Raw genomic sequence first — 23,946 nt, forward strand, 5'->3', positions numbered from 1 at the left:
TGTAGTGCACTGATGTGCGATCTTGGAGTTGGTATATTTAAGTAGCGGGGGGTGTGGGGGGTTTGTCCCACTGCTAAAACCTGTTTCTTTCTTTTTTTTTTTTTTTTTTTGTTACATCTTCAAACATTTAAATGCTCGATCTCTAAAGGTCAGCCTTTAGAGATACGAACGTTTAATCGTCCGTTGATGTAATATAGACCCTTATTATTTTGATACTAACCTGCTGCTATCACTAATCAGGACTTGTCATTGAATTGGAAAGTAGATCTGCATTTTCTCTCGCCAGCTTGCTTAACTGATCTGTGTGTTCATTAAATTTGAAAATGACTTGTATAAGGGTATAAAAGTGACAGACTGTGTAAGTACTTTACCAAACATTTTAGTGTTTTGGATTGACTTTTTTATTTTGTGTATTGTATATATTGTATTATTGAGTTAGCTTCTTTGTATTAATCTAGTATTTTTCTGAGACTCAAGTGACCTCTTGCTGCTTTTTTACCAGTTATTTTGTTTTTGAGCTTAGGAATTTTGTTGTGCCATTCAGCTCTCATTTGTGTTTTACACATTAGTTGTCATCTTAATTACTGGTGGGCTTTTCAGTTTTTGTCAATCGTTTTAAAATATTTTACCAGGTGTCAACAGCTTGTGGTAGTTGAGGCCTTTCCTGGGTTGGTTTGTGTGCTGTTTTATGTAATGTTTTTCTTTATTTGATATTATGATGTTTTAGCCCTTGTTGTTATCCACAGTTTTAGCCAGTATATTTGAATTATTGTCTTTTGTCCCTCATTGGTCATGGTTTGTATAGCAGCCATCCTTTATTTGCTCTATGGATTTTAGTTTTTCCATGGCTACCTGTGGGTACATTTAGTGGAGAGGGGGCATTAACTCCACACATAATCCTCAGAGGACATCCAAAAAATTATAAGGGAAACCATTCCAAAACACTAGCTGAGATACAGCAGTGATATCTCAAATGATCTAGCAGGATCCCATGGTCCCACAGTATCAGGTGCCAAAGAAAGATTTAAAGAGATCAAGATCTCTCACAGTGGGAGGATGGATATATCTATGTCTTACAAGTATGCCACAAAATCTAGAAGATTTAGGATTTTTACCTGGAAATGTTTACATAGATATTCTTATACCCAAAGTAAACTCAAGAGAATTTTTCCTCAGGCAGACAATAAGTGTTGGAGGTAATTGGGAGCATATTTTCTGGGAGTGAGGTGAGTTGGCAGACTTTAAGGATTCTCTACGGGATGCACTATCAGAGATGCTGGGTGGGCAGATTAGTATGACGAGGGAGATGATTTTTCTGAGCTATGGTACAGAATTGGAATTGGTTAGGCATGGTAAGGCCTTTTTGTGTCTAATAATGGTGGCTGCCAAAAAAGCAATTGCTAGAAAATAGAAATCAAAATCTAAACAGACTATACTGGAAGTAGCGAATATAGTAACAGAGATAAACAACTGGAATTGAGATTTTTAGAAAAGGGTAGGAGTAAACTACATAGGAAAAAAAATGGGAATTTTTGGAACAATGCATACAAGGAAGGAATGAGGTCTAAAAGGTGAAAGGACTTAAATGAGCTATGTAATGTTCGAGTGAGAAAGATTTGGGTAGATTATAAGTGGTGCATAATGTTTGTAACTGGGAATGTGTCAGTATATGTAAAATGCTTGCAGCTATGATTGTGTCTGTGTGGTTTGTTTTCATTTATATAAATGTATGATTTTTTTTTATGTAGTAAGTGATGGTTTAATAAAGATGTTCTTTAAAAAAGGCAGGAATTGAATAATGTATGTAATATTGCTTAGGTTATATGATAATATAGCAATATATGCGAAGCATAATGTTTGATATGTTAATATAGTTTGATTACTTTTTTATGAATGTATGTTTGCCTGTGTCACAAGTGATAATTCAATAAATGTGTTTGAGGAAGAAAAAAAATCTCTCACCAAAAAAGCTGGTTAAAGATCCTGACTAGGATGATTTCTCTACTAGAGTTGTAGTTTGCTGTCGGTGCAGATACCGGGATAAAACTGGAAAAGATTAATTATGAATGGTAGCATGAATGGCTATGGCCACAGTCCTAGAAGTACTAAGTTTCCTCCAACTGACTGTTGATCCCACCAAATCATGGATACATTTGGTGTTTGAAGCTAATATGTTTAAGGCAGATTCAGAATATTGAGGAAGGGAGAGGTACAGCTGCATGCCATCAGCATGGTGATAAGTTTAAGCTTCTCTCTTTTGAGAATTTTGTCCAAGAAGAAGTGTATACAGAGTGAACAAAGTGCTAAAAACAGAACTGTGTGGTACCTGTTGTCAGTAGGAAGGGAAAGAAAACATTAACTCCCTTTCAGTCATTATCTGTGACAGTAGAAAAATAGTCAAGTGCAACAGGATGAGAATGTTTGGGTGCTGTATAACGGAGAAGCATCATATTACATGTAGCACAAGTCATAGAAATTTAAATGGAAAGATGTGCTGCTTGTATTGATCACATCACGTCAACTACAGTTTGACTAAAGTTATACAAAATATTTACATGTGTAAATTTTAACAGTATGGTACAGTAAGAAGGGTTCAGTTAAGCCACTTTTCGTGAGAATTTTCTGTAATTGGTGTTAGATTTTAGGATTAAAAAAAATGACCGGTTGACATTGATACTTAAATAATCAAAATAGAAACTCCTGGCACATCTGTAGAGAGGCTTCCAAGGAGTGAAACATCAACTTAAAATTCAGCAGATTTTGAAAACCAGAAAGTGAACCCAGAAACAATGAGCGCATGATTTCAGTCAAGTTAGCTATCTACAGCTTCACTCATTGTTGATCCCTTTAGGACATTGAGTTTGTATTTCAGTATTGGTCTGCTTTCTTTATACAGTAGTAGTTCATAGTCTCACAGGAAAGTACTAGGCAACCAAGTCTGCAAGTCCTTCCAAACCTATAGCCAGTAAACCGTATTCAGAAATTCCCTCCAGCCTCAAGGATGGCAGCATAAGATAGACCAGGGTTGAAGGATTTGAGGATGCCCATCCAGTTATCTTGGTTTATCCTGATGGTGACAAGGGTGCTGTGTAATAGAAGATTGTTTCAGAAGTGGGGAATATGTCGGGATATGACTGTGTCATTCCAACTTGTTTTATTTATCTGCTGGTGAAAGTTTAGTCGCGTTACTTGATTACTTTGAGCCATTTGTTTTGCTAAGGAATGGGAAGTCATGGAGAGTTAGATCTTCATTGCTCGAAATCTAGACACAACATATAAGAGTGTAGTACAGACTGAAGACATAGAGAGGTCTGCTAGTCGGTCTCGATAACAGAGGAGCTTGAGGCCATTGATTTTTTAATTGGAAATCTTTGAGATCTCTGAAGTTGAGTGATATGTTTAGACAAATGCATGGCAAAAGGTGCCTTATATTTGCTAGTTGGTCTGATGAGAGATGAATAAAAGTGAACAAAGATGTCTTTTGACCTAAAGGAGATGCCTTTGGAAAATAGAAGAGCAAGACGAACTACTGTGGAGATAGGATTGTCAAAAAAAGATAAGGAGTTGTCAACAAGAATGCTTAGATCCCTTATAACAGTATCTGATTTTAGGCGTGTATTTCTTTCTTATGTGGTAGGATGTGGAAATGAACTGTACTATATTTTTACATGCTTAGTTTGAGGCCATTGTTCTTGCATCAGTTGTTAACATAATCTAGCCCATGTTGGGAGAAATTCTATGTCAGTGGAGGAACAAATAAATGTCTCCCAATTTACAGTCATCTGTCAACTTTGATGACCATAAACCTAGAAACACAATAAACCAGGCATCCACCAGAGCTGCTGTTCTTAAAATTTTATTACAAAAGCAAAGGATAAGTGCTTTCACACACTGTGCTTCATCAGATCCACAGACTTAAAATAAATCAAAACCATAATATAATAAAAATGCACAGGCAGCCAATTATCAGAACCATTCAATTACAGATGTATACTGCATCTCTTAAGGATAAGTTTTAAAAGTACAGATGCACTAATGCCAGGCAGCTTGTCTGCCTGCAGCTTAACTATCCATTTAGTCTCTGCAGTTTCAAGTTTATTATTGTAATCACCCCCCCCCCTTTTATTCATATGTACAAGTTGTAAAACAGTAAATTCAAAGCTATGTCCAGGTAATACAGAAACATGCTTAGCCAAGGCATTAAGTAAATTATTATGTCTAATGTTACCTAAATGCTGCAGAATTCTTTCTTTCAACATTCTGTTTTCCCCACATAAAATGAGGTGCAGTTTCTGCACTTGGCTAAATAAATCAAACCCTGAGATCTGCAATCTGCATAAAACCTTGGTGTAAAGAAAAAGTCATTAGTAGGATGTTGAAAAACAGCTGTAGTCGAAATATGACAGCAGGCTTTGCAAGATCTACAAAGAAAAGTACCTTTGCAATCAGATACTACAGAAGACGTAGTCATAGATTTGTAACAAAGCTGCCGCTTGAGTGATAAATTGTTTTTGAAGGTATATCTAGGTTTATCTCCCACAATAGCCTTGATCTTATCATCAAAGAGAAGTATCTGCCAAAATTTATTAACTGTGTTGCAAACCTGCTGCATATTATTCCCATAGGTTAAAGACAGTCTAACATTATTGGCAGTTGTATTAACATTAGACTTGGGTACATACGAACAGTTAAAAAATGGTTTACCCTTATCAAGCCTCAAAGAGGCAACATTACTAAGGGTATCATTCAAAACTTGTTCCTTATAGCCCCTGGCCAAGAAATCATTACTCAAACTGGACATAGCTTCATTGCATGCATCATCACTAGTGTGCAGACGAGACATTCTAAGGTACTGGGCTTTAGTAGTATTCTTAAAAACATAAAAGCCAAAAAACACACCAAATGGGCACAAAAACCACTAATATTCCAACAAAGCCCAAATGGATGGTAAAACAATAAAGCTCAAAGAACGGCACGCTAAGCCACCAAGTTTATTACACACACAAAATCATTAACGCTCACAAATGTACGTTTTCATTTCACAATACACTTAATCAGATGTGGGCTTGAATAAAAACACTCCCATTTAAATAACCCTCCCTTTACAACTCCACCAATAAAAGCACAGACCATTTAATTAAAAGAACATTCGGACCAAAACAATTAAAAACATATGAATTTCATTCATATTTCAATCCAAAAATTCAGTCATATAAATGACTTTCCTTTTACTCATATGTACATTTTTAATCATTTTTAAAAGAAACAGTACTTTATAAGAAAAAAATTTGTAAAACCATTAATAATATAACTTAAAAAATAAATACTTAACATATCATCTGAAGTAGTTAACTTTATTTGATCAGCAACCTGAGTTTCGGATCCGATACGGATCCGAGCCAGCAGCATACCAAGCAAAAGATCTGAGCTCCAAGCTCCTCCCCCCTACCCATACTACACTGCAACCTCTTTCCAATCCCCAGATCTCGTTTACCACTGCTTCGCCAGCACGGGATTTTTGAGCTCCAGGCAAGTTGTCAGGGTTTTTTTCGAAAACATTTGGTCTGTGTGTGCCCCTTTGATAATTTTAGTAATAATTATTAGTTTATCCCGCTCTACGGTTAACGTTTACGATAATTATTGTTTTTTTTGGTACTTTGAAAGTTGTTAACTTTCTGTTAGTGTAGGCCCCCCTTCCCACCCATAGAGTGTGTGTGTGTGTGGGTGTGGGTGTGGGTGTGTGTGTGTGTGTGTGTGTGTGTGTGTGTGTGGGTGTGGGTGTGGGTGTGTGTGTGTGTGTGTGTTTCTAATATGTCAGAAAGTGACTTTCTCTAAGATCACAGAGTGTAGCCTAAAGCTGTCACCAGCCGATGGTCACACTGTGTGTGTAGTTTGCTTGGGGGTGGCCCATTTGTCATACGGCTGCAAGATCCCTGCAGCCTTCAACCCCCGAGCCCTGCGGGATCGCAGGAACAAGTTAATTCTGGTGGGTTTTCTACCTGTAGAATCAGCTTCTGCCTCTTCTGCTGCTTCCTCACCAACCACGGCTGTGGCTGTCCAGCCTTCAGGCCCTCCTCCCCTGTCCGGGACTCACCCTCCCACCTTACCACAGGGAGAGAGAGGCCAAGAAAGACAGAATAAAAGAAAAACACATGGAGACAGACATTCAGAGAAAGAAAAAGATAAAGATAGACAAGGGCTGCAAGTGGCAGGCCGAGTTGGATCCTATGGCCCCTCCCGCTAAGGTGATTTTGTCTCTTGTGAAAGTTACCAGGCCATCCTCTCTTCGGCTCCATTCACCACGTTTTTCTCCGGAGCCAGAGGAGGAGGCTAGACCACCCTCGAGGTCATCGTCGCGTCTGCTCTCCTGGCCAGCGTCGGTGGAGTCTTCTAGATCGACTCTGAGCATCTCTGAAGCAGACATGGATCGGATGATGTGAAGGTTTCTACAAAATCAACTGCAGATGAGGGTGTTGCTGGCCCCCTCCTTCCAATGCGGGGAGTTCGGCTCCGTTTTTCACCCCATTAGCTCCTTCTCTGATCCACCATCGGATATCAGAGTCTGTGGATCCGAGGAGCCCGAAGCCAGGGGGTAGGCGCTGATGGTGCCTTCGGCCTCTATGCCAGCCATGCCCCTCAAGTCTGTCAGATTCGCTTTCAGATCCGAGCTCTCAGAGCCGAGATTTGGGTGTCTGTTCTGAGGGGATGAGTGTGTCATCGGCTCCGTTGTGGTCGGGGCATACCGTCCCTACAGTTCCGGCCATTCCAACTTCGGCTCCGATCCCTTCGTCGGATCCAAGGGTCTTGGCTACCCTCACTACCAGTTTCAGGGAGGCCAGTTCTGCCTCGGCATTTGACGTTGCGGAGAGGGTTCTCTCTGAAGGATCGAGACCCCTCACTCTGTCCTCGGGGTCCATCCCTGCTCCCTCGCAGCTGGGTTTGTCTTCCGTCATCCAGTCCCCCCAGGGACAGCCTGTGTCTGTTGCGCCCCAGACAGTTCCCTTGGATGAACACAAAACCATTTGTGAGCCCTCCCTGGAGAGTCCACCCGAGGAGGTCCCTCACAAACGCCAGTGTAAAAGGAGGCACTTGGACTCCCCTGAGTCCCTCACTGAGGATACCGACTTGGAGGAAGGGGAAGGTTCCCCCAAATCACCTCCCGAAAACGTCTCCTTTGGAGACATTATGGAAATCCTTCACTGGGGGGGGGTGGTCCACCCAGAAACCTTCCTCTGATGAGTCAGTATTCCTGGAGGCATTCGACACAGGCCCATCTACCTCTTGAGTGTCCCCCCCTGCCGACCCTCTGGTGGACCTTATCACCACCAGAGCTTGGAAGGAACCGGACACTGTGGAGCCTATACCCAAAAGGCCTGACAAAATATTGAGTCCACCGGCAGATAGAGCTTCTTGGAACAAAGGTTCCCCAGTTGATGCCACAGTGGTGGTGGCGGCCACAAAAATGAACTTGCTAAGAAAGTTCCTCAGTCCACCATCCCAGACAAGGAGTCCAGGGCTATGGACTGTCTTGGAAAGTGGACTTTTGCTTCAGCCACCTTTACTATAAGGGCGTTGAATTACTTGGCCCACGTAATTCGACTGCAGCGGGACCTCTTGAAAGAGTACACTGAATCTCCCCTGGAGTCCATGTCGGCCGAGGATAAACGGACCTTCTTGGCTCATATGGCACTCTCAAGTCTGTGTCCAATATGTCCATGCGTTTACTCTCTCATGCCACCAAGGGAGCCGCTAGGGCTATCGGGTCCAGCATCGCCTTAAGGCGTCACTCCTGGCTCCGTCTTTGTGACTTCTTGGAACCCTTCAAGGCATCCTTCGCTAATGCACCCTTTGACGGTTTGACCCTGTTCAGGAAGACTGTCCGAGATACGCTGGTCCAGAGCGAGAAAGAAGGGAAGATGCTGTCAGCTGTCGGGATCCACTTCTCTAACCCTCAAAGGTCTTTTTCCAGGAACCAGCGATGGCAAAAGAAGCTGTGGTTCTGGAAAACTCAGCAGTCCCGGAACGCTCAGGACTCCTCCTCCCCCAGAGGCAGAGGGGGACAAGGTGGATGCCGGCCCAGAGGCAGAGGAGGGCCAAAGAACTTTGGGTCACGTGAACCTTTTTCAGAGCAACCCGCACAGTAACCCTGAGGGGTTACCCGACTGCTCCACTCTGGAGGCAGTTGGGGGTTCGATGCACCTAGCCCAATGGGAGTCCATCACAACAGATCGCTGGGTGCTTTGAATAATATCCAGAGGCTATTCTATTCCCTTCATAAACAAGCCCCCTTACACAAGGCACCTCTCAGACGTCCCACCCGCTCAGAGGGAGGCCGCAGACTTGGAAATACTAAAGCTACTAGAAAAAAGAGCCATCCAGCAGGTGCCCCCAGACCAGTCCAGATCAGGCATCTATTCCAGGTTCTTTTTGGTGCCAAAAAAGACGGGACCTAAGGCCATTTCTCGACCTATCAACAATGTACCTGTTCATTGCCAAGGAAACATTACGGATGGTCATGCTTCAATCCATCCTGCCCTTCCTGCAGGAGGAAGACTGGTTGTGCTCGATAGACCTCAAGGATGTGTACTACCATATTCTGATGGACAGGTGATCTAGGAGGTTCCTCTGCTTTTGGCTAGGTGCCAGTCATTATCATTTCAGGGTCCTACCCTTTGGTCTCACCACAGCCCCCATGGTGTTCACCAAGGTCATGACAGTTGTAGCGGCCCACCTGAGACTTCAGGGCATTTAGGTCTTCCTGTACCTGGACGACTGGCTCCTCACCACCCCCACCAGGCATTTACTCTTACTAGCCAGAGATTTCTTTCTCCAGATATCACCTCAGCTAGGGATTACCATAAATCTCAGGAAGTCTTCCCTTCACCCTGTTCAAGTGTTATGACTTCATAGGGGCGAGAATAGATTCTCGTCAGGCCAGGGCATTCTTAACCCCAGACAGACTAGACAGCCTGGCACTTTGTGTTAGTGCTTCTGCAGTCCTCTGCACCCCCTGCAGAATTAGTCCTGAGAGCCTTAGAGTCCATGGCAGCAGCTATCAACCTGATCCCTTGTGCTCGTCTGCATATGAGAATTCTACAGTGGATGTTGCAAGTTCAGTGGTTGATTCTTCATTAACCTCTAGATTTTCCAATCCCTCTGAGCAGTGTTTGCAGAAATTCTCTCACGTGGTAGCAACAATCTCGGAATTTGCAGGAGGGACGTTCCTTTCTTGTGCCCCAACCCCAAGCCATGGTGACCACGGATGCCTCCCACCTAGGGTGGGGGGGCATTGTTTTGGCAGGACTGTTCAAGACACGTGGACTCGAAACGAGACCGTTCTGCATATAAAAGTTCTAGAGATGAGAGCGGTCCTTTTATCGTTGCAGGCCCTTCATGCTTATCTCCCTCTGGGAACTATTGCGATCCAGTCAGACAATATGTCAGTGGTTTGGTATATCAACAAACAGGGGGGAACCAAGTCTTATCCCCTTTGCCGAGAAGCCACAAGAGTCTGGGAATGGGCGATCTCCACCAACTGCTTTCTGTTAGCAATGCACATTCCGGGTCGGTCCAACATCTTGGCGGACAAATTGAGCAGAACTATCCTTTCTCCCTACGAGTGGTCTCTGAACCCTTGTGTAGCGGAACAGATATTCCTCAAGTGGGGTCAGCCTTGCTGCGATCTCTTCGCATTGCCTTCCAACGCGAAGTGCAGTGAGTTTTTCACTCTAATCCCCACGACGGGGGAAGCCCCCAGAGACTCTCTTATTCATGCTTGGCCACCCGGTCTTCTTTCTACGTATCCCCCGCTTCCGCTCATGATAAAGTTCTTACAGAAAGCTCGCCGGTTGGGGAGCAGATTGATCCTCATAGCCCCATTCTGGACTCGTCAAGTCTGGTTCCCCTACCTACGGTCTCATCTCATAGCTCCACCTTGGATCCCATTCCAGAGCTGATTCGTCATCCTTCGGGAATGCTTCCTCCGAATCTGGACAGCCTGAAGCTCACAAGTTGGCTGCTCCAGTTCCACTAGTTGCTAGGACTCCCGGTATCTCTTCTCGTGTTAAATCTATTTTGGTTGCGGCACATAAATCCTCTACCAGGAAAATTTACTGTAGCAAATGGAGACGCTTCTTAATTTGGGCTTCACAGAGAAATCTAGATCCTTTTACCGCTCCGATCCCAGCGGCATTAAACTTTTTGTCTCGTATCTTCCAGCAAGGAGCCAGCTCTTCCACAGTGAAGGTCCAGCCGGTGGCTATTTCTCATTTCCATGTAGGGGACAATTTAGGCTCTCTCGCTGCTGGCAGAATTTGTAAGACCTTTTTGAAAGGCGCTTTTCTTCTGAGACCTCCTATTAAGAATCCATCCCCGCTGTGGGATCTGACTGCGCTTCTTCAGGCCTTAGTTGCGCCTCCTTTCGAGCCCTCGACATCAGTTGACTTAAAATTTTTGTCATGGAAGACTGTTTTTCTGGTGGCTATAACTTCAGCAAGAAGAGTGTCGGAGCTTCAAGCTCTTTGTATGAAACCCCCATATCTTGTGTTTCATAAGGACAGGGTGTCTCTCAGGACTAATTCATCTTTTCTCCCTAAAGTTGCTTTTGAGACCAACATTAATCAATCTATTAATTTGCCTGTCTTTTTCCCTAATTTTCAGAACAAAGGGGAATACAAACTTCATTTGCTGGATGTTCACAGGCAGTTATGTTTTTATTTGCACAGGACTGTGGCCTTTCGTAAATCTGATCAACTTTTTGTTTCTTTTGCTAAGCCCTTTTTAGGGAAGCTAGTTTCAAAAGTGACTCTTGCTAGGTGGATTTCCCTTTGTATCGTACAAACATACAGAGAGATTTGTTTATCAGAACCAGTAGGAGTTCATGCTCATTCTACACGTTCTATGGCAATGTCTGCAGCATTCTGGTCTAGAGTTTCCCTGGATAACATTTGCTCAGCGGCTACCTTCTCACACCTTTATTACTCATTATAAACTGGATTTGGTGTCTAGAGGAAGGGCTTCCTTTGGCTCTGCAGTGCTCTGGAATATTCTTCCTTGAGGGCCTCCCAAGATTTCAGGTAGCTGGGGACTCTGTCCCACAGGTTGCTGATCAAATGAAGTTAACTACTTCAGATAAAGAAGTTATGTACTCACCATAATGTTCCATCTGAGTAGGTAAACTTCGTTTGTCAGCAACAGTCCCTCCCTCCTTCCCCCTTACTTTGACGTTATTTTTGCTGAGCTCGATGTTCAGAGTTCACGAGCTGGAGGTTTGTCCTTGGTTTAGAGGTCTCAGGTTAGTTTGTTGGTGTCACATGTGGAGTGACAAACTCGATCTGACGATTGGAAGGAGGTTGCAGTGTAGTATGGATATGGGGAGGAGCTTGGAGCTCGGATCTTTTTCTTGGTATGCTGTCGGCTCGGATCCGTATTGGATTTGAAACCCACAGGTTGCTGACAAATGAAGTTTACCTACTCGGATGGAATGTTATGGTGAGTACATAACTACTTTTTCGCTATTTGAATATTACCATTGAGACTTATTATTATTATACAAAGAGATATGGCTCCATCTTGTGGATTGTTTTGGAAACACAAGTAAATTAAATTACAAGTGAATTAAAAATAAAGAAGAATTGTTATAATAAAACACTTTTAAAAACAACTTCCAAATGCATTTTAAAACCACAAATGATGTTAAAAATATTTCTTTAAAATCACTATTTAATAGTTTTAATAATTCTCCAGGAATCAGATGCTATTTAAAATCGCTGAGATGTACCTAACACCATTGTATTGGGTATTTACAATGACATCCTTCATAATTCTAATTTAGCTGCTCTTAGCTTTTAAAGGGAAGCAATAGATATATGTTCATTCATTCCTGTTTTTTTGTTGGCCTCCAGGGTGATCTGCCACCAAAGCTCCTTATATTCAATAGTTTCTTCCCATAGACCACCCCAGTCATTTTTATCCACTTTTTCCAGGACAAAAAATAAATAGTGGGCTACATTCTTGGCTATGTTTATATAAGGCATTCATGTCTTTTTTATTTTGCACATCATATGTATGCTCATATATTCTTTTTCTTAATCTACGTTCAGTTTTTCCAATGTAGAAAGCATCACAGGACTGACACTTTGCCAGATAAATAAGGCCGCTGGTGTCACAATGGTCTATGGGAAGAAACTATTGAATATTTATTATATTTTTTATTATAACAATTCTTTATTTTTAATTCACTTGTAATTTAATTGACTTGTGTTTCCAAACCAATCCATAAGATGGAGCCAAATCTCTTTGTATAATAATAAGTCTCAATGGTAATATTCAAATAGCGAAGATAAGTATTTATTTTTTAAGTTGCTATTAATAGTTTTAGAAATTTTTTTCTTATAAAGTACTGTTTCTTTTAAAAATGATTAAAAATGTACATATAAGGAAAAGGAAGTCATTGATATGACTGAATTTTTGGTTTGAAATATGAATGAAATTCATGTGTATGTTTTTAATTGTTTTGGTCCGAATGTTCTTTTAATTAAATGGTCTGTGCTTTTATTGGTGGAGTTGTAAAGGGAGGGTTATTTAAATGGGAGTGTTTTTATTCAGGCCCACATCTGATGAAGTGTATTGTGAAACGAAAACGTACATTTGTGAGCGTTAATGATTTTGTGTGTGTAATAAACTTGGTGGCTTAGAGTGCCGTTCTCTGAGCTTTATTGTTTTACCACCCGTTTGGGCTTTGTTGGACTTATTCTTAAAAACATGTCTAGGATGCATGCTATTATAGTGCAAATGTGCATTCTTTCTACAAAGTTTTCTATATAAAGAGCTACTAATAATACCATCAGACAGCGATCCTGGTATCCAAAAAAATCTGTGATGGTACGTGAATGATTCAAAACAAATTTAAAGCAGTCACTGGAAGATTCCAAATATTGTACAAATTTAAAGAGGTCTGCTTCCAGTCCCTCCCATAAAATAAGTCATCCACAAATTGTTTATAATATAATAATTGTGTGGAGTACATATGGTCAGAGAGGACTACCTCATGCTCCCAGGCCGCAACACCCACTTTCTGCCTATATAAAATATCAAATTAAAAAAAATTATTAAACAAAATAATATCCATTAATATACCAATACATTCAGTCAACTCATGTGAATAATCAGTAAAGGTCACCAAAAATTTATTCAAAGATGTACACCCAAGTCATGGGGTATAATAGTGATAAGCGTCTGTATGTCCATTGTCACTAAAATAGTTTGGTCAGAAAAGGTACTATGTGCCCTGGTATAATCACCCAGAGTGCAGAAAAAATGCTCCGTATCTTTCAAAACTGCACTTGCCATTTCCAAAGGTTTTTCAAGTGATGTTCAACAAAAATGGAAATAAACTCAGTGGCCCATCCTCTGCCTGACACAGTGGGGCGAAGAGGTGGGTTGAGCAAAGATTTGTGCACTTTGGGCAGACCATGAATTACAGGTATCAAAGGTTCTGTTACAAACATGAAATTATATACACCCTTGTCAAACACTTGTTCCATTAATAATAAATATAGCTGTTCATGTATGGCTTGTTGGTCTAGGGGTATGATTCTCGCTTTGGGTGCGAGAGGTCCCGGGTTCAAATCCCGGACAAGCCCTGGGTTTTTAGGGGGTTGGGAGGGTGGCCTAATGTTTAAGGTGTTTGCCTTACAAACACAAGGTGCAGGGTTTGAGTCTCACAAGGGATAATTGGCTAAGCTTAAAATGGCTCGCAAGGGCAGTTAGCTTAGTACTAATCTATGAGCCTATGAACCTATGAACCTAATATTCATATTGAAACCATTTCTAGTTAAACATTCGTATGTATCAGCATCACTTAACATCTGAGTCATAGCTGTATTATAACGGTTCCCATTCAGAAGCCTGAAACATCATAAGCCTGAAAATCAAAATCCTGAAACCAAAAGCCTGAAAATTCAGAATCCTGAAAGCTCAAAATCCTGAAACTCAAAATCCTGAAAACACAAATAATGCTAATATGTCACTATAAAGACACTAATATCTACCAACTGACCCTGACCCTAACCCTAAGGTCAACCCTAACTCACTTAAACCGCCTCTAACCCCAATATTTGTCACTATTGCATACATGCCTAACCTTACTCCTAATATAAAACCAACCGCATGACCTAACACCACAGGGCTAACAATAGCAAAGCCACAATGACATCAGTATGTCTATTTTGTGTTTTCAGGATTTTGAGTTTCAGGATTTTGGGCTTTCAGGATTTTGGGCTTTCAGGATTTTGGGCTTTCAGGATTTTGAGTTTTCAGGATTCTGAATTTTCAGGCTTTTGGTTTCAGGATTTTGATTGTCAGGCTTATGATGTTTCAGGCTTCTGAATGGGAACCATTATAACATATAGTATCCAAAACCACGATAGACCCCCCCCCCTTTTATTGGCTGGCCAAATAGTCAAGTCATTCATGGCTTTTAATTCATGTAAAGCGGAATGTTCATCATGAATTAAATTATAAAAACAACTCCTTGTCAGCTCAGCTTCAAAAAGCTCCAACTCCTTGTCAAATCAGCTTCAAAAAGCTCTTTCTCAATCGTTTTAACAAATGTCTCAAACACTGGATGCAGCTGTGGTACATACAGACTAGTATGTTTTAATGAAACAGGTGATGCTTGTTCACCAAATGCCAACTTGAGGGGCAACATGTCGTTCAAAAAGTTTAATATCAATTAGAATATCTTCGAATTGCACTGGTCGTGAAGGCTCAATACTCAAGCCTCTATCTAATAGACTTACTTGTGCTGCTGTAAGCAAACGGGAAGAAAGATTAAAAACTAACAAGGAATTCTCTTTCGGTTGTTCTCCGCTGCATAGTCAATGTTCATCATGTTTCACTGTTGCAGTCTTAATAAATGGGTTATCCGGCAGCCCTCGATCGGCCAGAATACCGAAGATAAGTAAATATGACATTGGCTGTCATCAGTTGTAAAGGACATCCGATACAAAAGGAGGCAGCCGACATCACTTCCTCAGTCTTCATCGTCACGGAGCCCAAAGCAGAAGCATTTCTTGCACAAGTGCTGGTCGGCAGTTTACCTTTTTTCGTTTCTAACTACAGAGTTGAAGTCTACTACAGCTATGTACCCCATTGGGGATCCTGTTTTCTTTCCTTAACGAATGTCAGAAAAGGTTAATAATTGTCTTACCTGTGGAAAGCAGATTCGCCATAGAGATTTTCATTCCCATTGTATTGTTTGTTTAGGCCTTGACCACAACATTCCTAATTGTGATCTTTGTGCCTCCTTTAATCCGCGTACTATTCGTCTTTGGGCTAAGCTTTTAGCTAAACATTTTGGAGTTTGGCCTAAGTTTGTCAGTATGGTGTCCGCTGGTCTTCAGGCTTCAGATGTACCCAAAAAATGTGAGGATAAGGACCGCGACAGGCTTCAGAAGGTTAAGCCTTCGGATGATAGGATGGTCGTCAGTCATGCGGTAGCCAGTGAGGCGCCTTTGCATCCCCTGCAGTCCGTGGATTTTCAACCGCAGGCCTCGGATGAGACCATTTGAGTCCCCCAGGCCTCCAGCCTCCATTTTGCCTTCTGACCTTTCGCCTGTCGCCTGTTCAGCTGGATTTGGAGCCGCTAAGCTGACGCCGGTGTCTGAGGCCTCTGTTATTCGTTCAGACAGCAAGCTCATTCTGATGACCTCTTCTGCAAATTCGGCGGTTGCCAAGCCTCCTGAGTCCTTCAGGCTTGCAGGTAAATCTTCCAGTTGTAAGCCTGTGAAAAAGCAGGCTCTAGTTTCTTCTCGTTCTCCTCAATCCCAAATGGTTAAAATGGCTAATGACCTTTTGACTCTTATTAGGGGTTCACAGCCTCCTCCTTCTAAAAGGAGTAGGGATGTTTCTCCTGAGACTTTGTCCTTTTCTGGTTCTGACTCTTCTAGCATTTCTGCTTATGAAGAGGAAGTTTCTCAGGCCTTTTCTCCTTTTGAGGACTCCGATGCAGAGGAGTCCATCCCTTCTGCCTCTCCTCCAGAAGATTTCTCTTTCGATGATACTTTAAATACTGTAAGGGAGCATTTTAAATGGGAAAGTCAGGATTATCCCCAATCTAAGAAAAGGATTAGGGAGTTTTTGGATTTACCTCAGCATAAGCCTTTGGCTATTCCCCCAGTGTTGGAAGTGGTTGATGTTTTTCTGGAAAATTCCTTGACTCCAAATTCGGTTCCTCCTGCTCCCAGGAAACCTGACAGGTACTATAGAGTTCCTGATTCTCATCTGTTTCTTTTCAGGAATCTGTTGGCTGATCCTGAGGTTATTTCTCATCTGAAGAAGTCTGTGTCTCAGACGAAAGTGCTCATTTACTAGCTTTTTAAGTTATTAAAAATCGATTGTTGCACTTTATTTGTGGTACTGGACTCCTGTTCGTTTTTGGATTTGGTATTAGTCGTATTTTGGTTGAGGTTATTTCTCAAGGCCCTAAAGGAGTTAAGGCTACTGTCACCAAAACTCCTGTTCCTTCTGACAGGGAATCTAGGTTGGTGGGGTGAAAAAGTTTTTACCTCTGCCACACTCGCTATGAGGTCTACTAGTTTGTCTTTTTCATATGCTGAAGTACCAGCAGCACACTTTGGAGGCTATTAAGTCTAGGATAGCAAGTGTGCCTCTTTTGGCGGAGAGTAAGGATATGCAGGAGTTGCTGAATTCTGTCAGTCTTGTCAATAAACATTCTTTACATTGTGGTTTTGACATTCTAGAAGCCTCCTGCAGGGCTACAGCTACTGGTTCTATTATTGGAAGGCACGCTTGGCTCAGGGAACAGCCCCTTCCAGAGCCTGTCAAGACTAAGCTTTTATATGTACCTTTGCATAAGGACAATCTTTTTGGCAGCAAAGCAGAGGAAGTGCAAACTGTTAAGGATTTTCTGTAAGTTCATCCTCTTTGCTTTAGCAGGATTTACCCTTCTAAGAGTTGGACATTTCCTGATACCAGCAGACAGAACCATTCTAAGACTAGAGGTTACAAATCTTCTAGGAGCTAGGTGGCTACCCCTCAAAGGTCTAAGCGTTGGCAGGCTTCCACTTCCAAGGCTGGAAGTTTTAAGCCTGCATCTCAGTCAAAACACACTCAGTTACTTTATCCAACGTCTGCCTGTTCTTGCCTGCCTGGAGAGTTCTTTAGGGGGAAGGTTGGCCCTTTTTGCAAATGTCTGGGCCACTATCACTGATGACAAATGGGTACTCAGAATTGTAGCCCTAGGGCACAAGTTTTCTTTCCACACCTTTCCAGTTCCCAAAGGATTCCCGGACACTCCTCTAAACCAAAGGGCAGAAGTAGAAAAACAAATTTTGTCTCTGTTTCTTCTGGGAGCAATAGAATCAGTTCCTGCTCAGCAGGTAGGCCAGGGTTTCTATTCCAGACTTTACCTAGTTCCAAAAAAGAAGGCACTTGGTGTCCCATCTTAGATCTATCCATTCGGAACTCTTTCTTGGTTTTTCCAAAGTTCAAAATGCTCACACTGCATCAGTTGCTGCCAATGTTAGAAAAAGATTCCAGGCTGGTAACTTTGGATCTCAAAGAAGTTTATCTGCACATCCCTATCAGGGAAAGTTGCAGGCAATACCTTGGTTTCAGGGTGGGCAAGCAACATTATCAATTCTCTGCGCTGCCCTTTGACTTATCTACTGCTCCCAGAGTTTTCACTAAGTGCCTGGCTCCAGTCGTTGCTTTTTGCAGCCAGAAGAAAATTCAGATTTATCCATACTTGGACGACTGTCTGATTCAAGCAAATTCTCAGGAACAGCTGTACCCAGATGATCTATCTCACCCAGGAGTAGCAGACAACTCTTTCAATTTACTTCAAGGACTTGGCAAGCCTGTCCCAGCTCCCTGCAAGGAAATACCTGCAAGCTCTGGGATACATAGCCTCTTGCATTCTTATGATTCCATATGCAAGACTGCATATGAGGAAATTGCAATGGTATCTCAAGAACATTTGGTGTCAACACACACAGGACCTGGATATGATGATTCCTCTGCTTTCATCTCTGCAGACGGAGTTTCTATGCTGGGCAACAGCCTGTCTACAAAACAAATGCATGCCTTTTCACCCACCTCCTGCCACTCAAGTTCTTAACCACAGACACATCGGACTACGCCTGGGGAGCTCACCTGGATGGCAGATGCAAACAGGGACATTGGAATGCCCAGCAGATGCACCTGCACATAAATTTAAAGGAGTTGATAGTAGTTCAGCAGGCCTTACTACCCTTCAAGCATCTTCTTTCTCCAGGGACCCTGCTCGTCAGAACAGACAACACCACAGTCGTGTGGTGCATCAACAAGCAGGGAGGGACTTATTCTTACCCCCTGTGCAGGCAAAGCCATGAATCTTTGGTCCATAGCAGCAACCCCGGGCCTGCATCTCCTAGCTCAATTTCTTCCAGGAAGGCTCAGTGTTTTGGCAGACCAGTTGAGCAGACAAACCCTGGATCTTCATGAGTGGCAGCTGAACAGAGCAGTCTTTTACAGCATCATTCAACGTTGGGGCACACCTCAGGTGGATCTCTTCTCCTCCCCAGACAACTATCTTCTACCTCTTTTTTTGCACCAGACAACATCACAGCAGAGCCTGGAGAATGAATGCGCTGTCTTTCCCTTGGACGCTGTTGTCAGTTTATGCCTTCCCTCCTCTTCTTCCCAGAGTATTATTGAAGATCATGGACAAACAACCAAGGACTATTCTCATAGCTCTGGACTGGCCCAGACAGCATTGGTATACACTGCTTCACAGTCTCTCCCAATTTCCTCCATGGCATCTTCCTCTGAAACCAGATCTTTTGGTTCAGGAAGGGGGAAACATTCTACATCCTCATCTTCAATCTCTCCATTTGGCAGCATGGCTCATTGTATGACTCCATCCTTTTCTTCCCTTTCCCAGCAAGTGGTTGACTTGCTGAGGGAGGCCAGGAACCCTAGCACTAGGAAGTCCTACACCTGACAAGTGGGAAAGGTTCTCTCATTGGATGCAGGCTAGAGGGGAATTTTCTTCTCAGCCTACCATTCCTCTGATCCTGGAATACCTGGCTGATTTGCTTCAGGGTGGTCTTTCTTTTTCCTCTCAAGATCCATGCCTCAGCCATTTCTGCTCATTGTTCTTTTGAACAACGCATTTTCTCTCATCCCCTGATGAAAATGTTTTCAGAGGTGCTTGCAACTTAAAACCTCCCAGAAGGGCACCTACTCCAGCCTGGGATCTTAATTTTGTTCTGGAGAAACTCACTCTTCCTCCTTTTGAGCCAGCTGCCATGGCAGATTTGAAGTTTCTCTCTTGGAAGACTGCCTTCCTTTTAGCTATAACTTCAGCAAGGAGGGTTTCGCAGCTGCAAGCTTTGATGGCTGTGGAGCCTTTTCTTATTTTTTATGTAGATAGGGTCTCTCTAAGAACCAACCCTCCTTTATGCCTAAGGTGGTCTCTAGCCTGACTCTTAATCGGTCCATACACCTTCCTTCCTAATGCTCAGAATAGGGGTGAAAGGATCTTACATTTCCTTGATGGGCACAGACAGTTCGTTTTACCTGGACAGGACTAAAGACCTTCAGAAATCAGCACAGTTATTGGTTAGTTGTGCCTCTGGAGCCCAGGGCAAGGCTATTTCTAAGCAAACCATTTCTAAGTGGATTGAACATTGTATTACTTTTTGTTATAACTTTCGTGGCAAGGTTCCTCCAAAAGGGGTTAGGACCCACTCAACTAGAGCAGCTTCCACTTCTGCAGCCTTTTTAAGGGGTGTCCCTACTAAAGACATTTTGGAGGCTGCCACATGGTCTTCTGTTCACACTTTCACAAAGCATTATAATTTGCCTTTGTTTTCTAGAGAAAGGGCAGGGTTTGCCACTGCTGTTTTGCATGGCATTATTTCCGGTCCTTGATTCTGTTGGTCCCTCTTCCCTTTTCTCTGGGCTTTGGTAATCAACCCATTTGTTAGGACTGCAACAGTGAAACGCGTTGAACATAGTACAGCTGTGTACGCTTACCATAAATGTAGATGTTCGAGTGTATTCACTGTTGCAGTCCTGGTTTCCCACCCTCCTTCCCCCTTTTTGGTCCTCTCCTGTTCTCTTTTCCTAAGGTACAGACTAAATTTGGTATTATTTGCCAAAGTTGCTTTTGGTTTAAGCCTTGTTTTCTGGTCGCTTCTGACTGTTATGACAAGAAAGACTGAGGAAGTGAGGTTGGCTGCCTCCTTTTGTATCGGGCATCTTGACTTCCTTTACAACCGACGACAGCCGATGTCATATTTACTTACCTTTGGTATTCTGGCCGATCGAGGGCTATCGGGAGCTGGGTAACCCATTTGTTAGGACTGCAACAGTGAATACACTCATACATCTACATTTATGGTAAGTGTACACAACTCTACTTTCTCCTGTGAGGGTTTCCACCTCTCGCGTGCAGAGCTGAGGTTACGCCCCTGTTCAATCCTGACGGAAGTCTGAAAGGGGCAGGAAAATTTAAAAAAACATTGTCTAAAGCCATGGCGCTACTGGGTATCCTTAGGTCGAGCTCCACTTGATGAAGGAAAAGCACCAATAGTTCCCATAGACAAAGAATTAGTAGATGAATTACTTTGTTTATTAGTATTAGGCACCTCACATAGAATGGCACCATTCACTGTATTAGAAGTACTGGCAGTAGCATCTGATGATTGTTGTACTAAAGATGAAAGCTGTAACTGTTCAGTAACAGCTGAACGAACTTGACTCAACAAAGTATCAGTTGTCCGTTCAGACCCACGTGGCCATACAAAGATGTGGCCTTGATAAAAATCGGCCATATCTCTACCTAGTTTTCTTTTTTTTAATCATCTGCTGCCTGTCATCATATGCCAGGACTTTTAAAAGAACATTGTTAATTTCTGCCTGACAAATAGGTTCAGTAAATCTGGAATATAAATCAACTTGCAAGTTTTCCAATTTAATACATAATTCCTTCTCTTGTGAGGCAAAAAACTCATTAAGTAGCCTCATATAATTACAACTCAGCTCAATGTTCAGCATTTCCCAACATTTCAGCAGCTCAGGGCATGTATTTCCATAAGTTGGCAGTTGCCACTGCATTCTTTTCAGCTTGTATAAATCATTTTCAAAGTCTCTCAATAACTGTTTAAACATACCCCAGTCACAATGTTCCTCAGTAGAATCTTCACTATTAAAGAGACATCCTAGGAGCAGATTTGATTCCAAATTCAAGAGCTGTTTAAAACACTGCTGATTCAATAAATCCTTATCAGGATGATATCCCAGTTCACTTTCAACCTGCTCAGCCATGTGCTGTTCTGATACACAAAAACTTGTAACCAGAAGAAAAAACATGTATCCAGAACAAGCCAAAGTTGCCCAGTAAAAAATATAACGCAAGAACCACGATAAACCAGCCATCCACCAGAGCTGCTGTTTTTTAAATTTTTATTAAAAAGCAAAGGATAAGCGCTTTCACACATAGTGTGCTTCATCAGATCCACCGACTTAAAAAAAAATCAAAACCCTTAAATAATAAAAACACACAATAGGCAGCCAGTTATCAGAACCATTCAATTACTGATGTGTACTCTCTCTCTTAATGACAGGTTTTAAAGGTACAGATACATTGATGCCAGGCAGCTTAATTATCCATTTAGTGTCTGCAGTTGCAAGTTTATTATTGTAATTACCCCCCCCCCTTTATTCATATGTTGTTGTGTCTTTTGGCTTTTCCCGGTTAGGGGTCGCCACAGCGGAACTCCGGTCCGCTAATGATTGGCAGTTGATTTTTACGTGCTGAGTTACCAGCCATAATGCACAACCTTCAATGAAGGTATGCCCATTCACGCATGTTTCCACGCAGAAGACGCTCTAGCTGAGAGTCGAACCGGTCAGCATCTTACTGTGAGGCGACAACGCTACCGCAGCACCACCACCGCGGCCCCTTTTATTCATATGTACAAGTTGTAAAACAATAAATTCAAAGCTATGTCCAGGTAGTACAGAAACATGCTTAGCCAAGGCATTAAGTAAATTTTTACGTCTAATGTCACGTAAATGCTGCAGAATCCTTTCTTTCAACATTCTGTTTTCCCCACATAAAATGAGGTACAGTTTCTACACTTAGCTAAATAAATCAAACCCTGAGATCTGCAGTCTGCATAAAACCTTGGTGTAAAGAAAAAGTCATTAGTAGGATGTTGAAAAACAGCTGTAGTCGAAATATGACAGCAGGCTTTGCAAGATCTACAAGGAAAAGTACCTTTGCAATCAGATCCAGTTTGAGTAGTGATTTCTTGGCCAGGGGCTATAAGGAACAAGTTTTGAATGATACCCTTAGTGATGTTGCCTCTTTGAGGCTTGATAATGGTAAACCATGTTTTAACTGTTCGCATGTACCCAAGTCTAATGTTAATACAAATGGCAATAATGTTAGATTGACTTTAACATATGGGAATAATATGCAGCAGGTTTGCAATATAGTTAATAAATTTTGTCCGATACCTCTCTCTGATAAGATCAAGGCTATTGTGGGAGATAAACCTAGATATACTTTCAAAAACAATTTATCACTCAAGCCGGCAGCTTTGTTACAAATCCACGACTACGTCTTCTGTAGTATCTGATCACAAAGGTACTTTTCCTTGTAGATTTTGCAAAGCCTGCTGTCATATTTCGAGTACAGCTGTTTTTCAACATCCTACTAATGACTTTTTCTTTACACCAAGGTTTTTGCAGTTTGCAGATATCAGGGTTTGATTTATTTAGCTAAGTGTAGAAACTGCACCTCATTTTATGTGGGGAAAAAAGGAATGTTGAAAGGATTCTGCAGCATTTAGGTGACATTAGACGTAATAATTTACTTAATGTCTTGGCTAAGCATGTTTCTGTACTACCTGAACATAGCTTTGAATTTATTGTTTTACAACTTGTACATATGAGTAAAAGGGGGATGATTACAATAATAAACTTGCAACTGCAGAGATTAAATGGATAGTTAAGCTGTAGGTAGACAAGCTGTCTGACATCAATGCATCTGTACCCTTAAAACCTGTCCTTAAGAGATGCAGTATACATCAGTAATTGAATTTGTTTGTCTTTTCGGCTTTTCCCGGTTAGAGGTTGCCAGAGAGGAACTCCGGTCCGCTAATGATTGGCAGCAGATTTTTTTATGGTGCCGAGTTGCCAGCCCGATGCCCAACCTTCAGCAAAGGCACGCCCATTCACATATGTCTTTTGGAGGCCACTCGACCACAGGGAGGACATGCAGACTCCACACAGAAGGCACTCCAGCTGAGAATCGAACAGGAGAACCTCTTGCTGTGAGGCAACAATGCTACCACTGTACTACCGTGGTTCTGATAATTGGCTGCCTATTGTGTGTTTTTATTATTTAATGGTTTTGATTTATTTTAAGTCTGTGGATCTGATGAAGCACACTGTGTGTGAAAGCGCTTATCCTTTGCTTTTTTAATAAAATTTTAAGAACAGCAGCACTGGTGGATGCCTGGATTATCGTGGTTCTTGTATTATATTTTTTGCTGGGCAAGTTTGACTTGTTCTGGATACATTTTTTTCTTCTGTTAACCATAAACCTGGAGTGTTGGCCGAATGGTCTGGGAGGTAGATACCAAAGAGGAGAGTGGCCAAAATGAGCCTTGTCAGGCAACTGGTTCATTATACACTACACAATGTATGGATTTATATTCAGATTTACTAGTCTCATTCATGCCTACATAGGGAATCACGTCAAAGGCCTTGACTTTGAATGTATTTGCTGTAGGTACTGCATAACTGCTGTCTACTGCCTTAGTGACTTTTTCAAAGAAATTAACAACATTAAAGAGGCAGTACATACCTTTAACAGAGCTGGATTCATGAGGGTCCAAGATTAAGAAAACTTCATTTTCTAAATCA

General features: G+C 42.0%; 1 protein-coding gene and 1 non-coding gene across 2 annotated transcripts in view; both read left to right on the top strand.

The window, feature by feature from the left end:
* ADAM9 (ADAM metallopeptidase domain 9) overlaps positions 1-23,946 on the top strand; it is a gene marked incomplete in the record, with an annotated part of 1,887,510 nt that overhangs the window by 693,725 nt on the left and 1,169,839 nt on the right.
* Positions 13,572-13,643, top strand: TRNAP-UGG. Its single transcript has one exon. It is a non-coding gene; the product is annotated as a tRNA-Pro (tRNA).

This window comes from Protopterus annectens, chromosome 9.part0 (assembly GCF_019279795.1).
Source record: "Protopterus annectens isolate FY-2018-M chromosome 9.part0, PAN1.0, whole genome shotgun sequence".
NCBI classification, from domain to species: Eukaryota; Metazoa; Chordata; order Ceratodontiformes; family Protopteridae; genus Protopterus; species Protopterus annectens.